Raw genomic sequence first — 21,441 nt, forward strand, 5'->3', positions numbered from 1 at the left:
CAGGGTGTACCCCGCCTACTGCCCGATGACGGCTGGGATAGGCTCCACTTTGAGGATAAGCGGCTAGGATAATGGATGGATGGATGGATGGTTTAAGAAATGGCAAGTCAGTGTACTTTCAGCCCAATGCTGAACAGAGAGTGTCATCTAGAAGAGACAAATAAAAATACAACAAGTGGTCATGAAGCACATTTGAAAATTCGTTTTCCCATCACCGAATATCCTTCTAATATTTTCAGACGATGATCTGTGCTTAGGTTGACAAACCCTGCTCACTGCACGGACAGTTTAGTTGATTTTGACTGCTTCGCTCGTTGTGTGGGCTTGTGAGCATTGCGAGTTAATATCTGTCCGCTTGCCTTCCTTTAAAGAGTTAAATTAACATCAACTGTGTCTCACTTTAAATGCAGCTTAACCATCCCTATGAGCGCTCACTATTCCTCTTCTGTGTTGGTGCAACGTGCAATGGTATGGTAGTTCTGGGTGACTTCTTGTGTTTGTGTGGAACAACACTGAAGTGCCATGGGCTTCATCATGACAGATGGAGCCGGCTTTGCGACTCCCAGAGACTGACAAGCCCCTTCTGGCCCCTCCTGATTGAGGGTCTAAATACCGGTCGACTCACCCGTATCAAGCAAGCGTTTTTTTTTTTTTGCCTGTGTGGTGTTGTTGTCTCAAGCGGCTCTCATGTGGCTCACTCTGACAACGATGTCACATCCTGACAGCATGTCATTTTGCAGCCAGTACGAATGCCGTTGAGGTATGATGTGTGGCATTTTTATGAAAGTCGTCAAGACAGGCACAGGTATGAATGAAGATAAGGATAAACAGTCAATAGTTCAGGTCATATTCAACTAATACTATTCACATATTTGGGAATACAGCATACGTTTGTTTCAACTCGTGAAGTTTTATACCAACTTCTGTAAATGGTTTCCAAATTTTTTTTCAAAACACATACTACCATTGTGTGGAAAATGTTTTAATTTGTAGGCACATTTCCCTCAGGAATCGCTCCCACTGTGAAGTCTCGAAACAGAACTTGGAAATATTTCGGAAAACTCATTAGACCTCAGTTCGGGAGTCGCCGTGTAACCACGTTATTTGATTTGGCTTTGTCTGATTTTTCGCAAGTAATTTATACCATAATTTATGTCATCATCTGATATCTGAGGCTCAAGAGCTACTTTAAGCAAGTGTGAACAGTTTTAATTGAAATGGAGAGCATCTAATCTACAGTATATTGCGTGTCGAAATAGATGTTGTTGCAATAGAACACAATGTACTAAAAAAAAATAGGCTGTTAATGCAGTGCATCCCATCCACCACATATTTATTATTCAAGAGAATGCAACTATGAAGGTGCCAAGCAAATCTATTCGAACCGAGCAAGTTCAAGGTTGCCCGGGATCATTGTTTTCGCTCAAACAATATTACAGAATCTCCAAAATAGATGCACTCTGTCTTTCAACCTCGGGGCAATTATCTGGCACAGTAATTGACAGATGAAGGAGCAAAGAAAAATGAAATCAATATTCACATATGTGCTCTCGGTGTATTTCAAAACTGCTTTGAAAAATGCAGAGATGCCCTCACTGTGTACGCAGAGAACTGCAAAGATGGATTTAAAGGGGTATGAGGAGAATTTCTTTCGTATTTTATGCTTGGAAGATTTCTTTTTTTCTCTCCCCAGTGCACTAAGTATTAGCTCAGTGAAATTCTTAACCGCAAACAGATGTCCAAGGTGAACAACTCAGAAGTGCAGAGAGGTGCACTTTAACTTGAAATACAGAATTTGGATGTTGAATAAATACAGTATTATATGATTAATAGCCTTTTATTTGTGATCTTAATTCATCCATCACTCATGTGACTACCAATTGTCCTTTTTTTTTAGTAATGAGAAGGCAAGGGATGGTGATCTTTCGCCTTATTTATAACTACATGCAAGGAGGATTTCCTCTTAACCATCTCTCAGTATTGAATTACATACCAGACAATGGCCATTAAAACATGATTTTATTGAATTCCATTCTTCAGTTAAGTAAACTGGATACGGACAATTATTTCTCCAGGTTTGTATAATTCCTGCTCTGGAAGCTGGTTTCTGCCAGTAAGAATGTGCAATTTAACCTCAGAAAAAGAGTAATATTTTCCACTAAATTGACCTTTGACATCAGCTACTTGGACCATACTGGACCAAGCTCTTGTTTTAACCCTTATTGTTTGGTTAGTTCGTTGGCAGGAATATGCAATAACTACACCTTTGATTTCCATTAAATTTTGTAGACAAGCGAAAAAGGGGCATAGCAAGAATTCAAGAATCCTTTTTTGGTTCACATCGGAATACACATTTGGATTGAGGAATTGATATTTTCTCACTCCCATTCTCAGTTGAACCATGCAAATGGTATAATGTCAGCCACACTCTACCACTATCCTGCACATGATATAAACTTAAAACTCTTTCACTGCCAGCCATCTCATAACGTGGCTATTTGACATCTATGGCACTAAATAGTAGTAAACTGGATACTACTAAAGAATCATTAATAATGACAACAATTTGCTGAGCAGCTCTATAAAAGTGAGGATACGCACGTTGACCAATTTTACAGAATATCTCTTCACCCCAAAATTGGTACAGTGCCTTATGGGCACAACATGGAGGACGCAGTAAAGTAAACCATCACTTTAGTTTGTAAACTTACATGAAGGACCTTTCATCAAGTGTCCCTGGCCCCCCTGATATTACTATATTAATACCATATTAATAATTCAAAACCTATTATTATCTTTTGTAGCTATTTTCCGCATGGCATTTTTCAGAGCTCGTTGAAAATTTTACAAAAAAATTGAGCGTCCGTTATTCGGTATCTGTCTGCAGCGAGGGTACCCTCCCGTCCATCATTTGCCATCCGCCTCTAATTTCAAACGGGCTTCGTCGCCGATTCCGACTAAACTTTCCCTCGTAAACCCCGACCGGAACAGAAAGAGAGAAAGAGTGACTTACTACGCCATGGAAGTCTGTTTACAGCTTGGTCCATCACTCAAACCTGTCCCCCAGGGAACTACAACTCACTATTGTTCCTCGCCGCGTTCGCTGCGGCCATCGAATTACTGCCGCGAAAAAAAGACTAGTGACGGACTACAGACAAATGACGGATTAAATAAAGAGGCTTCCATCCATCTTAAAAAAAACCAAAAACGAAACGATAAACTTTCTACCTTGGCATAGGTCTGTGCACCACCAAGTTATAGTTGGACAACGCAGCGCACTGCTGAAAACGATTCGCTTTTCATTTCTCTGCAATGACCTCAGCGGCTCTGAGGCATTATGTTCTGCACATTGTACACACAAGCAGACGTCGTAAGCAAAGCATTAATGTACGCAGTGAACTCAGCTCCACTAAATTATGCTTCTTCAACATGCCCACTTCCACTCACTGTAATTACTGTAAAGGGCATGTCTTGCAGACCGAAGCTATAAGGTCCTTTTATTTTATAGAAGATCAAGGCGATTAAAAGAACGTTGTAGAAAAAAAAAAGGATCAGCAAGAAAATGAACAGTTCTTATCGCCACAATTTGTCTGACATTACAGTCTGCTTCACTGGAAGCATTTTAGTTAAATAAAACTGCTCTTCTGCTATAGTTGGGACAGTGCTTGCAGTACAATAGCTTCCGCATATACGCTGAGCATTTGACACTGAGCAAGCATACATTTTTAATTCAAGTCCCAGTAGTGATTTAACCCCAAGTTGGCTAAAAAGACAAAAAGAACAAGGACACATATACATAAATAAACAGGAAACAGCAGACACACGCGGTCTAACCGTTATGACGCTAAGCGGTTTGAGATATGGGGGAGGCTTATTAATTAATAAAGATACTTTTGAGACTCGTTTTAGCGTATGTTTGCAAACCAAAAGAATTGAGGGGGTGACATTATTAATACAGACACTTGTAAGACTCATTTGGGAGTGTGATGGAAAAACTAAAAGACTACAAAAGTTTATGCAATGGTAATACCTTGATTCTCCCCAACCCATTTATCGTTAACTGGACTCTTTTTTTGCGTGTTTTTTTTTTTTTCAAGTTTTCCAAAAATAACTTTCAACTATGCTCGTAGACTAAATGATATGGACCAGGTGGAGACTGTTTATGTGCGTGCTACAATCCCCTCAATGTTTCATCCTCCACAAGTAAAATATTCAGGAGCTGCTGCATGTAAATGCCATAACCTTTTGTTTCCAATAACCAGGATGGGTTTTATACCCCCGTTGTATTGCTCAACAAGCTAAATCTTTTATGAGTGAGGGTAGTTGGCACTTTTTAATATGACGGAATGCTAATTACAGTGCTGGCCGTGCTTTGTTCCTAGATAATCCATCCATCTGATTGTTTATCCATTAGAAAGGCAGGGCCAATGCCAGGAAAATGGTTCAACCTGAGGTCCAAGGGCGTACATGGAGAAGGTTTTAATGTTAAGTGAAGTTAGTTGTCCTCTATATTGCAGACTATACAAAGTAGTCATTGATACACAAAATGCTTGCTCTGCAGACCATATGATAGCTTAAATACATGTCTTATAACTGATTTTTTTTGCATTTTGACCCTTTCAGGCCACCATTGCTAAAAAGTCAGGGCATGTAATGTAATGTAATATTAGGTTTTCATGGAAAACACACTGAATATTGATCAGTTTTTTAAAAAGATTTGGGGGGATTTTTTTCTCTCTTCCCCAATGTATTTCAAAGGCCAATTTTTGCTATTCGCTGGCCGGCTAGGTCTCTATTCTCATGGGTCAACTGTGTAAATATTTAAAACACACACTACTATTTGTATCTGTTCTCAATTTGTTTTGCAAATTTACTGCAGATTATTAGCTTGCCACTAAAACAGGTACTTTATATATATACATATATATAGTATACACACACACATCTCATTTTTATTCAAAGCACTGTTGATTTTATTAATATCTTTTATAACTTATAAATTACAAGGAGCTGTATGATTAATATTCTGACTGGGGACTGAACACCCCTGAAGTCGAATGAATGTGCAGCCATTCTTTTCCACATTCCTTGTATCTTGCCGTGCTTCTGGACTTTCAGTGTTGCCTTTTCTACAAAATTCCATCCTGTGATTTTTACAGTCTTGTGAGATGACATCTGATTACCTGCAAAATGTGTCTCAGAGTGAACACGTATGCCAGCTTCTCTGTGAAAAGATTCTCCAGTGAGGATTTCTTTTCTTTTCCTACAAGAAACCAAAATGCACAGGTTTTAGTTAACAAAAGCCATAAATAGGGAAACGTTTATCATGAATGAAAGCGGTTTGATTCTTTTGTGTCTCATGTTATTCTTTTAATATTTTGTACTCATGGGTATTATGCTGCACTTTCAATTTAAATCTCTTTATGCTCGTACTTCTATTTATTTCTCTGGTTTTGATGTTTTGAGATAGAATTTAGTGTCTTTGATTCAACGAGTGATGCATTGTTATGTTTTAATATATTCCTGAATCCACTGTATTGTTCATCACAGCTTACCTTCTCGGTTTGTATTGTCTGTATACTGCAATTCATTTTTAATGCTGGGAATCCGACTGCGGCTAATTGTTTCAGCTTCGAGGCAGATTCCAAAACAAGTGCAGTATTACTGCCAAGGACTGTAGCCACCCCCCGCCCCCCATCCCCCATTGCTTACTGAACAGATTCAGATGCAGATATTATTAAGTCCCTACACCAATGTAAAACAAAGGGGAGATTCACTGGTTATTTTGGCAGATGCAAGATCAAAGATCCCTATTTGTGTTGTGTAGTGTAATTTACTCTTCAGCCATCCGGTAAAAGTAAACATGCAATTCAGACATTAAAGCCCCTATAGCACTCAGCGGCGAACGATTGCGCGTGCTTTCGAAGACAAAGAATGTTGCGTTCACGTCAGAGTTCGCTCGGTGGCGCAAATGTTCATAAAACGTTCGCTAGGCGTTCATTAACATTTTTAGTGATTTTTCTTGTCACAAGGGAATTTTGAACACGTTCCTCAGTCCTTGACCCTTGCCCTACTTGCGACAGGAAAAGTACGGACGGATGTCCGCCGAACATCTGGCGACCGTTTGGCGAACATTTGCGACCTTGAATTTTGTGCATTTTTCTACCTTCGTCATCGGTCGCAATTGTTTGCCCCTAAGTGGCATAGGGGCTTAAGGAATCCAAACCAAATTATGTACATGCAAACTATCACGGAGTTAAATGATCTGGTCGTGGAGGAGTCATCCGCTTAACCTACCGTGGATTTTCTTTGAATGTTGTTAGGAAACCAGAAGTTCCTGGGAAAAAAAAAAACATGCAGGAATGGGGAGATAATGAAAACTCCACACAGGAAGGCCTGAGCCCAGATTTGAATCGGCGGGTGCGATAATTATTCCCCCACTATGCTATCATACATACCTGATGCTGTAAAAAAACGCTCAATTATTTGATTTATCTTTGAAAGGAATTAAAATAATAATATCCTGTATATCATTAAATTGCACTCAGTTGGGTTAAAAATAACACAATTTGGGGTAAAAAATGGACCGACCTACTTCCCTGCATTGTTCTGTACAAAACAACCCAATTTTTGAGGTTGTTTTGTGCAAAACTACCAATTATTTTGGGGTGTTTTATGCAAAAAAAACCCCAGAAACTTGGTTTTTATCCAGGGTTTATTGACCCAACTAGTGATTCGGTCCATTTTTGACCCCGAATTGGGTTATTTTTAACCCGACTGTTTTTAGAGTGTGAGCAAGTTGTCGCAAAATGTGACCTTTATTTATACATTGTGTGTATTTGCACTTTTCAAAGCAATAGGTGGAGTGAAAAAAAGAGTGCTGCTAATTCCTGATCATACTCTAAGTCTTCTCTGGTCCAGTAGGAGTTCTGTCACAATTACGCCTAAGAAGACAAGTGCTCCCACAGCTCCCTCTCCTGGGTTTTTAACTCCATCTCTCACTTTGAAGATCCCTTCTTTTTTGCAACATCTGCTCTTTTCTTCCTCCCCCAACCCGCCGCTACATTGCCCGTATGCTTTTCTTTTTCTTTTTTTACACTTTGATTGCGTGTATCTCTCATCGGAGTCCTCTGGCTAATTGCATCACTCTAATAGGCTTTTTCATTTTTTCTGTGTTGAGTTGATGTCTCACGCAGCTTATTAATTGCAATTACTTTTAGAAAAGGTCAGAAAAAGTAAAGAGGAAAGTGCTGATGACGATTGCTTTTCTGTAGAAACACCGTTGTTTGGGATCTTGTTATTTGGACCGTGAGGGAGAAAGGAAATGAAGTGTTCAGCCAAAAAGTTTACGTCATCACTGCACACCCCTTTTATCCAAAGACAGCGGAACCAACGCCAACCACAATCAGTATTAGTGGTTCCATTTTTTAAACAATCGTTCACACAAACTAAATATTACAATAAGTTTACTGTGCAGGTGTGTTATTTTAAGTAACATTTCAACATGCATAATGGACATACAAGTACGGTATACAGAGAAATGAAGCATCATGTAATAGAACTTATACCGGACGGAAACATACTTTCAGAGCCTTTTATAGGTATTGCTTAAAACCTCCTCAGTCCTTGACCCTTGTCCTACTGTTGACATGTTAGCTCCTCCCACCAGGATCTCACCGAGGAGTCGAGATCACCCCAGGAACAAAATGGGGCAAAAATTTGGAGAAATGAGACGGTCGCTCCAATGTTCTCATTTTATGGAGACGTCAATTAAAGGTGGCGTGTGTCACAAGTCAATCATCTCCGTGACTGAATTGTTCTGAATACAATGCATACTTGAAGCTTTTTGTGGGGTAAAATTAAACTCAACCCACAACTGTATGCTTGTAACGCGGTTTGTAGTGACATCCTCAATAAAGTATGTATACTGCACAGCTTGATATATTTCTCCGTATCATTCAGTGGAAAAAGTGAGAATACTTTCATTTCAAACATTAACACAGTCAAAATAATCTCCTTTCATTTTCCTGATGTGGCTGAATGCATTTGAGACCATCACATCTAAATCACCATGACTAACGCTTTTGGCTAAATGATGTTGCATTAGTATCTACATGGTAAAATGAAGGCATTATTTTTCTTGATTCCATCATTCGTATTGCACAGTGGATAGCACACGTTCCTGTGTCGCAGTCAATTCCCCTTCCTGATCTATGATTATCATTACAGTTTTCATCTTTGGCATCACGATACCCGTCTGTGGTGGCAAAAAAAGCCAAAACAAATCTGCATTTAAGTTAATCCTTCATTATCACTGACCTGAGAATTTTCTGGTATCATGCATGATGATGATCGTTTGAAGTCAAATTTCCATACAACTTTTGATGCACATTTTACAAATATGTTCTATTTTGGGGATGTTCAACTCTGGAAGTTGCGATGTATCCTAAAATACGGCTATGCTAACACCAGTAGACATCTGAGTGTAGAAGCGCTTTGATTGTATATTGACACTTTATCTCACTCAGCTGCAGCCATTATCAGCAGCATCCACACAGCAGCTAGACTTGGCCTGCTGAAGATGAGAGTGGGTGTCATACTCGCCTGTGTACACACACACACACACACACACACACACACACACACACCCTCACCCCTGCACACACACCCCCACACACATGGCGACCATGGTGGCAGCGAGTCTGTTGGAAGTCTCCTCCTCTAGCTGGAGGGTTTTTTCACCTCTCTTGCTCTAGCTCATATTCCTCCATCTCTCAGACTCAGCGAGATGCCGGCATGTCAGTGCAATTTAACAGTGCTTTGATCCATGCCCTGAGATTGAATGGCAACAAATTAAGCAAATTATTCGAACCACCCACGGGCCTAAAGCAAAGAGAGTGGCGAAGGGAGGAGGAGGAGCTGAGGAATTCTACATTAAGTAATGGGGGGGGGGGGGGGGTTCACTTTCGCAGAGGATGGATAAATAAATACATGTGTTGTAAAACATGTTATGAAAATAAGATTACCAATGAATGACCGGCAAAAAGGAATATGTACAATTTTTGATGAATAACTGACAAAATTATCAAAATAACCTCTGATCTTTGGTATAGATAAATTAACCACTTGCTGTGAAAGGAATTCCTACCTGCTTTCTTTCTTTTCATAACTGCTACAAAACACAACGCTGCATTTTAAGGGCAATCGAGGAAAATGTCTATGGAGCAGTCTCTGGAACCATATGCTGTATGTGTATATGTACAGTAATGTATGTATATGCTACAGCTGTGTATGCTATAAGCTAAATATTAGCTTGATATGTGCATTTGTGTGTTGACTCACTGTTTTATTTCCAGTTGAATTTGTTGGCATTAGATGCACTTAGCCAATTATGACTTGGGTGCAGACGGAGCCACACCAGTTGGAAGGCCAGGCGCCGGCCAAGGCAGCCCGCCGGGTCATCAGGGCAGGATCATCGAACCCGCGATGGGCGGCCGCTGCCACCAGCGGGAAGGGCCCGGCGTTATGGCACCTGCGGCCCTCGCTTTTCAGCACAGAGCGAGCTGACGTGCTGACCGAGGGGAGCAGCCAGTGTGGGCGAGCTGCCGTGTACTTGCGCTTCGGCAGCAGGAGGGGCTGCGCGCCTCGCGCGCATTTTTATTTAATCCGTCCTACTTTGTTTGTGCTTCGAACACCGACATCTGAACGATTCCGTGATGATGATCCTTGTTCCATTCGCTGTTCAGCTCTGAAAAATTGAGTACAGGGCTCATACACCGCAAATTGGCCAGTGCTAAAAGTTCAGGGACAGTGTTACAAACATAATGTTGCATGAACGCCACACAGTAATAAAATAGCCAGTGTAGTCTAGGTTGTAACACTGATACGTTGTTAAAATATTTCATTATGTTTGAAAAATGTTAAAACCTTTTCTGGAGTTCTGGCGGTGCGAGGTCGGCCAGTTGATTTTCGTTTGAATGCAGCTCCAGTAGCTCTGAAGTTAGTAACCCATCACAAAATCGTGTTTCGAGCTGATACGGGATCATATCGACCAGGATTGAAGTGCAAACGGAACGCTCGTTGTGTTGCAGTTACAGATTTGTTTGTTTTGATAAACGTTTCCACAATGAAAGCACGATACTTACCGGTCCAATTCATGGCAGCAACTGAAAAAGAAACAAAAAACAATGGCATTATAAAGAAACAAAGCAAAATGGCATTATATGTACTTTTTCGAAAATAAAAACACTTTTTTGTTTCTTTATTTGCCTTTTATTTAACCTACAAATGGGTCGAATCATTTTGCCTGACCCATGTAAAAATTTGCCAACATAATATAAGAATGGGAGGAATAATAGTTGCACAAGCCAGTTTAAAGTCAACGCATGAAGAGAAAGCTGAGCTGCAAAGCCAAAAACTCTCCATAATTAGTCTTGCTTCTCACTGTTTTGCAAAGCCCCCACTTCATTAATATTAGATCAAGATGTTGTGAGCAGCCAGTTGAACTAGTTGAGATGAGGGCACAGCTGGAGTTTACATACTGAAACTGCCCCCATTATGACTATTACACTTTCATCCAGTTGTTATGCTTGGACCTTGACCTTCCCGCTTCTCGGCGTCAGACTTTTACTTCTATTTTATTACATACCATTTCAATTTATAATGAGGTCAGACTGTGTCAAGTTTTTTTTTGGTTTATTTTGTTTTTCATCTGGCATACAAATAGGTTTCTAAAACAATGGAATATGCTACAACCACTCAGCTTGGGTCAAGGGTGGCCTTCCCTGATATGCAGACACATTAATATTTCAAAGCTTTTTGGTTACATCGTTTTTGTTCACACCACGCCATCTGATGACAGCATGATACTTAAGCAGTAAAACTTGTTAGATTTCTTCTAATGTCACATGGAGGCCATGTAAATCCATGTCAATTCTCATTGATTGGATCCTTTTCTTTCCTAAGAAAATGAGTCCCAGCGAGAGTCGATCATTACGTGCCTCTATCAAAATAACTCCGCTTCATAATAGTCACTCCTCAAGCCGCCTCGAGTCTGCTGCTTGTGTAGTTCAAACCTCACTGAATGCAGGATACAAAATCTCCTGACTAGCACGGCAGCTGTTGTCATACTTATGCTAAGCAGAGGCCACATTATTATCCTAAACATACAATGGATGGCATTTGGAAAAGAGCGTACAATGATAGCCTGTGGTAATGAGCCACATGCTGCTTCACCAAGTTTAACAACGGAGAAATCATTAGCTATCTCATTACATGTATCAAGTTTACTCTGGTAAATTCCCAGTACATAACGTGTGGTTGTAGAATACTACAATATATCCCACCATGTATTTTCTGGATTATCTCATACTTTCCGATACACAAATGCAGTTACGGGTGTCCTCACTTTATGATGGAGTCAGAACGGGTCCTAGTCTATCACTTACTGAAGCCGCGGTCCAATAATTAAGTCATCTTTTGAGAAATTATTTGTATGAAAAGCACTTCTACAGCAAACATATGAAGCAATAAGATTCAAAACATTAAGTACGGTTGAAGACGAGTGAATTTTTTCATTGACATTTTAGTACCCTTGAACTAGTTCAATGTGCATATCAGAACCTCATTTGCAGAGCTGAGCATTTTACGAAAAATGGATAGTCCGTTATTCGTCATCCGTCTGCAGCGTGGATCCCCTCCCGTCGTCCATCATTTGCCTTTTTTTCCATGTGGAAAAAAAAGAGTACCCGTCTATAGGCCAGTCCACCCATATTGGAGAAAATAAAATTCATTTATGATGCCCAAAATCTCAGCTGTATCGACACAACCCACCCTCATATTAATTTGATTAAATTCATTATACATAATGTTGTTGTTGACCATGATGAAACAAACGTTTGAAGTAAAGTATTGTCAGCGACGGCCGGTCCGTCTGAGAGTGCGTGTAACTGCGTGTTTGCGTCTGTATGTGAATTTGAGAGCAAATTTGCCAATACACAATGGGGAACTAATTAAAGCTTATTGCTTCACATTATACTAATGAGGGTCTAATGAAGCATTTTCCCAGGGCCATTAGGATAAAGATATGGATTCTGCGCACAGGTGTGCTAACATTTATCATGAAATCAATGGATTCCCACTGCCTGAGCTGTAATTAAAACTGTCAAACTCACATAAGAGCCCTACTAAACTTGTGTTGTTTCTCTCACCACACGCCTGCAATAATGTGTGTGCAGATGCGTGTGAGCGTGTTGGTGTGTGAGAGCGTACCTGCACCCGGTCGAAGTTGAGTGAAGAGGGATAACAAGAGGCTGGATATAAATTATACAAGTAACCTTGCAAGATGAAAACGTGCATTTTGAGCAACCTTACTTGCTCCACAGCGCAACTGGTGACCCAATGCTAACCTGCAACTATTTAACCTTCCACCGGCAAATTAGCATTTCAGGTTTGATTGATCTATTGATCAGGTGCATGAACCCCCTCATGCACTGCTGACATGAAAACATGCAGCGTGATCCTCTCATAAAAAAAAAGTGTGCTTGTAGATTATTTAGCACAGCCCTCTAAAACACACCAGTTTTGCCCATTTCTCAGTGTCCGAAAGGGCCCTAGGGTCGTGTTGTGTTTTATTATTAGTGACTTTTATTTTATTTTGGGCCAAAACCAGGATTTGTGGCATTTCATTTGCAATCTCGACTCTTGTTTCTTTCAGTCCTCGTTGGTTTGTTGCCATTTGTCCATGGTCATAAATTAGTCTTTTGTCAAAGTCAACTCGAATCCCGTCCTAGTGTTTGTTTAGTTTCCTTTTGATCCTTGTTGTTTTGGAATTATTCCAGTGCCTTGTTGGCCTTTTTGTTTTCTTTGAATCAAATACTTTAGATTTTTGCCTCCCTGCGTTTGGGTCCTCTACCCCGCACCCGTCACAAAAGTAGCAGTGCACAGCACTTAAATTGACAAAAGTCAGCTCAAGTGAAAATGTACCGATTGGGCGCTGAAAATAAATGTTTTAGTGGGCTGGCCAGGGTGACACAACATCTCACTGGCCATGGGCGTGGGGTGGCCATAAGCACGTGTGCACATGTGTTGAGCAGGGTTCTGTCTATGTGTGCATTTGATTTCATGAAACCATGACTGTGGATGTTATGATAAGCAACGACTTCTCAGCTATGTGTTTTGCCGGCTAGGGTGTGAAAGTAATGCTTTGTTTATTACTGCATTATTAGATCGGACTGCAGTATGCCACAAAGACGGCAATTAATCTGCGTTGTGGGATGATGTTGAATTGGGGCCGAGTTTATAAGTGGGAAATATGTCCAGGCCACCGTACTGCCGGCACACAGGTCCGCGACCAAATATTATGTCTCGAGATATAACCTACCGCGGTGCTAGGCAAAAGGACTGAAAAAAATGTGACTTCATCTTGATAGGTAGAAGTGCCGCCTGACTGGGTGGAATGTCCGAAAATAGTACTCGCTCGTAGGAGAACCACAATAAGTGCTTACATCATGTACCAATCAAAGCCCTTGAATGACTTCAAAACCATTAAAGTTGTTTGTTTTCTTGAGAGGAAAAACAAATTCAAACCCTCCGTGCTTGCCACTTTATTTCAACTCATTGAGGGCTTAGTCAAGCATTATGGGAAAGGAAGTAATTACATGCACCCATAATTACGGCCTTGTAAAATATTCATTGAATTCATTCTAGAACTGCTGCTGTATACAGGGATGTGAGTCCCTCTCTGAACATTTTTTTAAGGCTGTGTTTTGTTTTGTTCTTTTGTCTGACAATGGCTGCGCAGACATCTTGTGGAGTTTTAAGTGTATTGTAATTAATCGTCACAAGAGCTTCAGATTGATACAAGCCCAATACGTTTTTTAGTACAAAACCACCCCAACCTGTGCCTTTTCACCATTCTTCACCATATAAATAATTTGAATCGTAAGAGGAACCTCCAAGGTCAGAAACAGTCTATTCCTGCGAGTGTGCTTGTTGCAACTTCAGGCTTGTCCCGTCAGGGGTTGCCACGGCATGTGACTCACAAATGAGTAACTCACTTCTTTAGCATTCTCAACTGTTACACAAGTGCATTTCAGTTTAGCATTGTGCCGCCAGAGTAGATTGGATGTGTAAGGCTAATACTAGTGGCTGATTTTTCATGTTCATTCTTAAAGGATGACCCGTTTTTTGGGGGGGGAATAAGCGGAGAAAAAATGCCACAAATAGCTAAAGAAAATTTAAAACACATCAGAGCTAATCAAGTGATTCTGAACTAAGCTCTCATGAGGTATGCTGAGATTTTGGGGATTTTGCCAGTCTCGCCCGTAGTGTCATCTTCCAAAATTGTATGACCCTCTGAGTATTTGAATTTGAACTTTCCAATGTACCTTAAGGTTATAAGCAGTTGTTGCCGATTTACTCTTCACTATGTTTAATGGTACTGGTACATTTGTATTCATAAAAAAAACACCAAAAAACCAACTACCTTTGTTGACTAATTGTGTCCCCTTTTCATTTTGGAAGTGCTGTTAATTTAATCGAGAGTGAAAAGAGCTGAAAGCCACAGCCAGGCATTGAAATTATAGTCATACAAAGGTCCATAAAGTGACTTTAGTGGGTAATATTTGTTCACTGTTAAGAGTGAATTGGAAACAGTTTCAATCATGACGCATTTATTTGCACTGTCGATCTCATATATTACACTTAATAATCCTTCTATCCATATTCAATACCGCCCATAAAATAACCTGTACGATTGTTTTTCCTCCCCTGCCAGTATGGTTTTTACTCCTATAGGTCGAGATGCAAATATTATTATTGTCATGAATGATGTCATGCCATATCCATTATTTAGATTCTGATCTGGTCTTCTGAAATTCTAATTCAAGGTTAAACCTCCTCGGTGCATGACAATGTAACTGCGGTATGTGGCCTCTATTTAATGAGCCCTCACAGACGTTGAACATGTAAAAAGTCTAAAAACAGACACATTTAATCATGGAAATGTGACATTAGATGAGTGGGAAAAGGTGGCATTTGAAGCCTACTCCACTTGAATTGGAAATGAATTAATTAGGAAAAGCTGTGGGGGTGTGTGGACTGATATCGTCTCATCATGTAACGTCAAAAAATCCAATCATTAGTGGCAATGTGATGACTGTCAGAGATTTCCATTCCCAACACCGCTTGAGTGGTGGCGTCCTACAGGTGTCGAAAGGTGTGGTTATATTTGTGAGTTCACTCCATAGGGAATTTTTTTAAATCAAATTAAATTAAAACAATAAACTGTAGTGTATTTCACAGGAATGATTTGTGACACAGAGCATGGCCCTGACAGTAACAACACCCAGGAGGCAATCGCTAATTAGGATCAATTGAAGTGCATGAAAACTGTGCTGTATATTGGCTTATGTATTTAGGAATCAGGAATCCATAGTGGTTGCCTCATGTCAGCATTTTACATGCTGCAGGGATTTAAACAACGCCACGCATACCCAAAGTGAGAGGTGGGGGGGGGGGGGGCGGGGGGGCGAAAAATCCTATTCCCCGGATGCGAAAAAGACGGAGCAAAGGGAGTTTTGGAAATGTTGAGCTCTTGCAAAGTGATGACTAGTGAGGATCACTGACAACTTCAAAGCTTCCATGGATCCAGGTCACCTGCCAGCCAGCCTGCTGTGTGTATTAATGAGTTGTGATTAAGGACGAACCTGCCTTGATTCACTTCCAGCCACTGACTCACTCCCCTCCAGTATAGAAAAGTGGAAAACATCTTTATAAAATAAAAATAAGCAAATCGTCCTTAGGGCAATATATGACCTCTACCATATTAAAAAAAAAAAAAAAAGTAGATTAATTAGTAAGATCACATTCTTACAACAAATTCACACACATGTTCAGTTCCATGGATTACGACACTTGAGTGACCGTTTGTTTAATTTTAATCTTCCTTTAAAGGTAGACTTTGCTGTGTTAAAAATCCCTTTTTGACATATAACCTAAAAGAACTATATTATCAAAATGCTCTTTTTACTGGATCCCTCCCTGCTGCAACACACCTGATTCAAATGATCAGATAATCAGCAAGGTCTGCAGAAGCTGGATCCTGATCATGTGAATCGGGTGTGTGTTGCAGCAGGGTGAAATGGAAAACATTCAGGATGCCGGTCCTCGAGGGACAGGATTGAAGACCCCTGTCTTAGATAATCATACTGCAGTGGCCGTGTCAAATTGATACCCCAACACGACAGTAGAGAGTTACAAGTGAAAGAACAATCAAATCTAAAACGCAGTGCTCCAATATGGATGCGTTTTGGGACTTATTTTGACTACACAATAAAATAGAACTGCTAATATCCATCTCTTTTCTATATTGCTTATCCTGTTCAGGGTCATGGGTGAGCTGGTGCCCATCCCACCTGACTTTCTAGATCCAAACCATGGACTGGTTACCATTCCAGCGTACTCATAGAGAAAGACATGCACTCAAGTCAGGTGAATGTACCACGACGTGTATTTTTTGCTTTGTAAATTTTGAAGCTGTTACAACAGTACGACTGGGTAAGCACATGATGCAAATGATCTGCTTAGACGCGTATCGACCTCCGAATGTCCCATCATCCATCTGGATAGTGAGGCCCTAGAGGATTGGAGTCATCCTCTCATCTCGTTTCCCCCAAAATCCACCCCCGCCCCCCACGAACCCCCGCCCCTCATGCTCGAACCGCTGACAGGTTTTGACTCGAACTCAGCAGGAGTGAGTTGCCGTCACGGTGAAGTAACACAACGCCGCAATTAGCATGACAGGAAGCTTCATACTGTGGCTTTATAGAGTACACAGTCAAAGTTTGACCGGAGTTTTAAGTGGAGGTTTTTCTTTCATCTGTCTCTGCCGCCAACAATCAAGTTTCCTGTAAACACAACATGACTGCCTGCAATGTGTCACCTTGCATCGGAAATGGAAGAAAATATGTTTATTTTCCTTTTACGTTTTTACAGTGCAATGCAATGTGACAACGACGTGTCGGTGGTGTCATATTTTTAAACCCTACGTTACATTTTCATGTATTATGTTGCCTCAAAGCGAGAACCAAAATGATTGGAAAGGATATCCGATCAAACCAGTCTTGTTCAAACCTTCGGGGGTTGGTGTTTGCTGCCACGTCAAGAATCCAATAGACGTTAGTTGATAAAAGATCCAAGACATCAGGGGGGGGGGCGTCAGGGTTCAACAGTCATATTGGTGTCAGCTGTGGCTCATTTACTTGTATTTAGTCACCTGGTTTGTTTCAATTTACATGTTCCACTTGCTCCGCTACAGTAAACAATTCAAGAAAAAAACCCACAATTTCCTTACTTTGAATTACCGTATCGCTTGTCCGTGCTTTTTTTCTCGGATGCTTAAGGTGGAGTTGAATGTTCATTATTGTGATGTAAAGGTTTAAAATACATGTACGTCCATCCATCCATCCATCAATTTCCTATACCGTTGCCCTGAATTTATTTTTCTTGTTTGCCCAACATGTTCAATTATTGACCTACACACTGACCTGCAACCAGATGGAACATTATGTGCACTTGGCAAACAGAGAGCAACATAAACTGTTAACATCCACAGTGCATCCTCACTGAACTGTGGCACTCATCTAAAGGGAATTGAACAGAGGTGGAAAACTTGGAAGAGCATTGGACACCACGAGCTCGCTGGCTTGAACATGATACGAATGGGAGCAAGAGACCGAGACGGCGAGAGAGTGACAGAGAGTCAGAGAGACAGAGAGTGAGAGAGAAAGTGGGGGGGGGGGATAAATCGAGAAGAGATGGCAGTCGTTCAGCTGGGCCGAGGACTACGGGGACATCTGGAATAAAGGGCCAGCAAACACAGATTCATTGCCGGGAGTTCGTACTGTAAAAAGAAAACGGATGATTACGGTTTCCTCTCCGTACATTACCCAGAGGTTTTAATTAGTTTAGGTTAATTATACACTGCGATAATTGACTACTGCTTTATGTCTCCTTTTCATCTGTAACTTTTATTGCCTGGAACAAACCTGTCGTGGGGCACCTCATTCCACGGAATATCTCGGATATAGTAATTCCCTAATATGATGGCGCTAAAGTGCTCCCACTATCACTCTCTCCCCTTGTTCTTTAATCTCATCACCGATATTCCTCACATTCAGGATTAATCACATGCACTAATTATACCTTTCTTTTTTGCAATCGGCAGTTTTCACTTTTGTACCGACAATAATGTGCAAGTCAAAGGCTCAGGTTTAATAATCTGTCAGCACTATAATCATCCCTCATAATGGTTTCACAACAAAACTATCTGGCGCTTATTTAAGATACACTCATGCTCTTTTTTTTTAATTTATTTTTTATTGCTTTTATGATATTTAAAGAAAAGTCATATCAGCTACCATATTAGCTGGAGGGCACTTTTAATCAAGAGGAGCAACTGAAGACCATTAATCAAGCATGCAAATGAGTTTAATATTCAGCAGATTTGTCTTGTTTGATTTGAATTGATTTTGAGAGTGATATCAGTTCTCTTTTTTTAATGTGGTTTCAATATTGAAGAATCAAAATTGAAGTATTTTGAATGTGCATATTGTTGCTGTTTGAAAGCATTTATGAGGTGTATCAGGAAAGTGCAAGGACTAATATCACAAAAGACATTGACAATTTTCATCTAATTTGATCAATAACGGCAAGTACACTTGTAAAAAATGTTTCTTTTTCATACTTAGCAAATTGCTTTAGCCACCTTGTTTTTATATGTGGAAATATCTCCCATGTTGAAAGTCCTGCTGCGCTGTCTACTAATATAGAGCGCCAAGCACTAAGATCCCAAATAGCGCATGCGCTGTTGGGTGTAAAAGTGGCGGAGACTGACACATTTTAAAAGACAGAAAAGCAATTTTGATAAATCTGAAGGTTTTTACCATCAAAAATGTGAGATAGCAGCGCAAATGCAAGCAAAATTTTGAAGTGATGGAATTTTACGAGAGAGTGGAAGAGATAAGAAAATATTATTGAGAAAATCAAAATCGATTATTTTGGGTAGCAACCAGATAAGGCATAATTTGTTTGATTTACCCACCCTGAAACACTGGCGGAGCTAGGATTTTTTCTTTGAGGGGCCAAGGATAAGTCCGAACAAATGAAACATTTGTTTAATATTTTTTTTACAAACCCCAAAAATGTTTCAGAAAACACTGATAAAAATAATGTTTAAAATTGAATAAATTGAATTAAATTGAATAAATGATATATTATGTTATGAATTATGTTCCCTAGGGGAAATGTGGAAAAAAAAAATCCTACAGAAAAAAAATGTAAAATACCCAAAAGTCAATTAACTTGTCTGGCACCTGGGGATGGTCCAAGCACATTTCAGGGGGGCCGTGCCCCTGCGGCCCCCCTCTAGCTCCGCCACTGCCCTGACAGCGTGACAATGAATGTATTATCCACAAGTGTTTGATATTACACCATGCAAGCAGCATTCCTCTTGTGAATTATTTCCCAAAAATGTGAAATGGGCATCATGTGAAGTCGCAAGTTGGACCCTGACTACGCTGTTTCAAGGCACAAGAGAGAATCAATGGATACGGTGTTGGCATGCTCCATATATGCTCCAACATCAGTGGTTCTGTCAGTGACTCATACGATTTTTGTCCAAGCTGAAGGACATGGGTGCAGCCAACTATGTCTTCAGGGAAAACAGTTTGAGGTTATTTTGATTTCAACTTTTGGTTGGTGTGGCGGTCTGCTCGCTGCACCTGTAAGCTTATCAAAAGCCCAGAGCTTTTGCGCTGGCATCCCCTTAAAAATAAAATTGAAATGTTCACGGAGCAAATTTCACACATCCTGGGCTCACCTCGATCTGATCTTAAATAAGGCATTTCACACCAACTGTGCAAAGAAAATGTATTTGTTTTTCATATCTCATTTTAATGGGTCCTTTCCCTCAAGGGTTACTTCCATGCTGTGCAAACCTGTTTCCCGAATCCTGATTGAATCTCGGTGGCTTTTCATATTCCAATTTCGTTGGGCCCTCAGATTGTTCATGCCTAATTATTGTGTGCCGCTTTCTGTGTTTATTTGGGGGCTAACTGTTAGGCTTGGATTGGATTGGTTTGGAATCCAAAGCGGCAGGCTGACACGGGGCTCTCAGGGTGCTGCCAAGCCATCTGCTTCTCTCGAGCTTCCAACCAGGAGAGAGCTCTGAAGGAGCGGGGTGCGAGGGGACTAAGGAAAGATATAATTTACCAAGGAAAACCGTATGCTTGCTCATCCATTATCCCCGAGAAACTGACAACATAAATTGATCACCCACATATTCATCATAAAAAAACTTACTAAGTTTTGTTACTCATGGAACCCCCACAAGTCTCCCAGATGGCAGCACATCAGCAGTACTTCGTCATATGCAATTGAGTACATTTAGATCATTTTTCAGGAACAAGAAGGTGGAAAAAAATGCAAAACCAAAAACAATAATAGCAATAAACCATGTCTTCCGAATTGACTATTTAATAAAGTGATAATTAAGTTTTAGGTTGCCTGCTTAACCCCAGACCGTGGAAAAGGCTAAATGATGATGATGTTTCTGATATCATGGGCTCTATTTCCCCCAAAAATGCACATACAGTATGTGAGTCCATTTTTAGGGTTTACTCATAACATTTATTTCAAAGTAAACTACTACACACAAGTGTTTGAACTTAAGGCTTATGAAAAGTCTTGCCTGCATATAAAATAGATACAATTGGATACAAAATATTTTACGAATGTTCTACTTTCCACATCCAAAACCTATCAAACAGAATCAGTGAAAAAATATACTTTCTGAATTAAAGTGCTACATTTATAAGCACACAATGCAAGCATCCGTCCTTAAATACACATAGTTCATTGTATAGTGAAAGCAGATTCTCTTTCCAAGGCCTGGACTAGTGAATACCAAGTTTTTGAATGTCGTATTCTCCACAACATGATACAGCCACAGGTCTTTGCACATAAAGTCACGATTTACTTTTTCAGAAGTGCTGGTTAGTTTGTACAATGCTGCTTTGGATATCTTTGGCTTGCTACTGCAGATTTTTTGGCTCATAACTCCATTATGTCTTAGGTGGGCAGTCTGCAGAACAAGACTTGTGCATTACAGAGTGTCCAAATAACTTTTTTTTTTTTTTTTTAAGTCCAGCTCTGTTTTTCGATTGAAAGCAAATAATCCATAATGTGTCCACACCTCTCAAACGGGTAGAGGTGGGCATTTTATTTCATTTTGCTGGTCTGTCATTCGTCAGCTTCCTGGGTACCCGTCTTTCATTTGTCAGTCAGTCATTTTTTTTGGGACGAATCGAATTGTAATCGTCAGTACGTCAGTTACTCCCCCCTGGCCCAAAAACTATCCGCAAAATGGGCGTCTGTCAGTGA

This window comes from Filicampus tigris, chromosome 7 (assembly GCF_054856515.1).
Source record: "Filicampus tigris isolate MCC_2025a chromosome 7, RoL_Ftig_1.0, whole genome shotgun sequence".
Lineage (NCBI taxonomy): Eukaryota > Metazoa > Chordata > Actinopteri > Syngnathiformes > Syngnathidae > Filicampus > Filicampus tigris.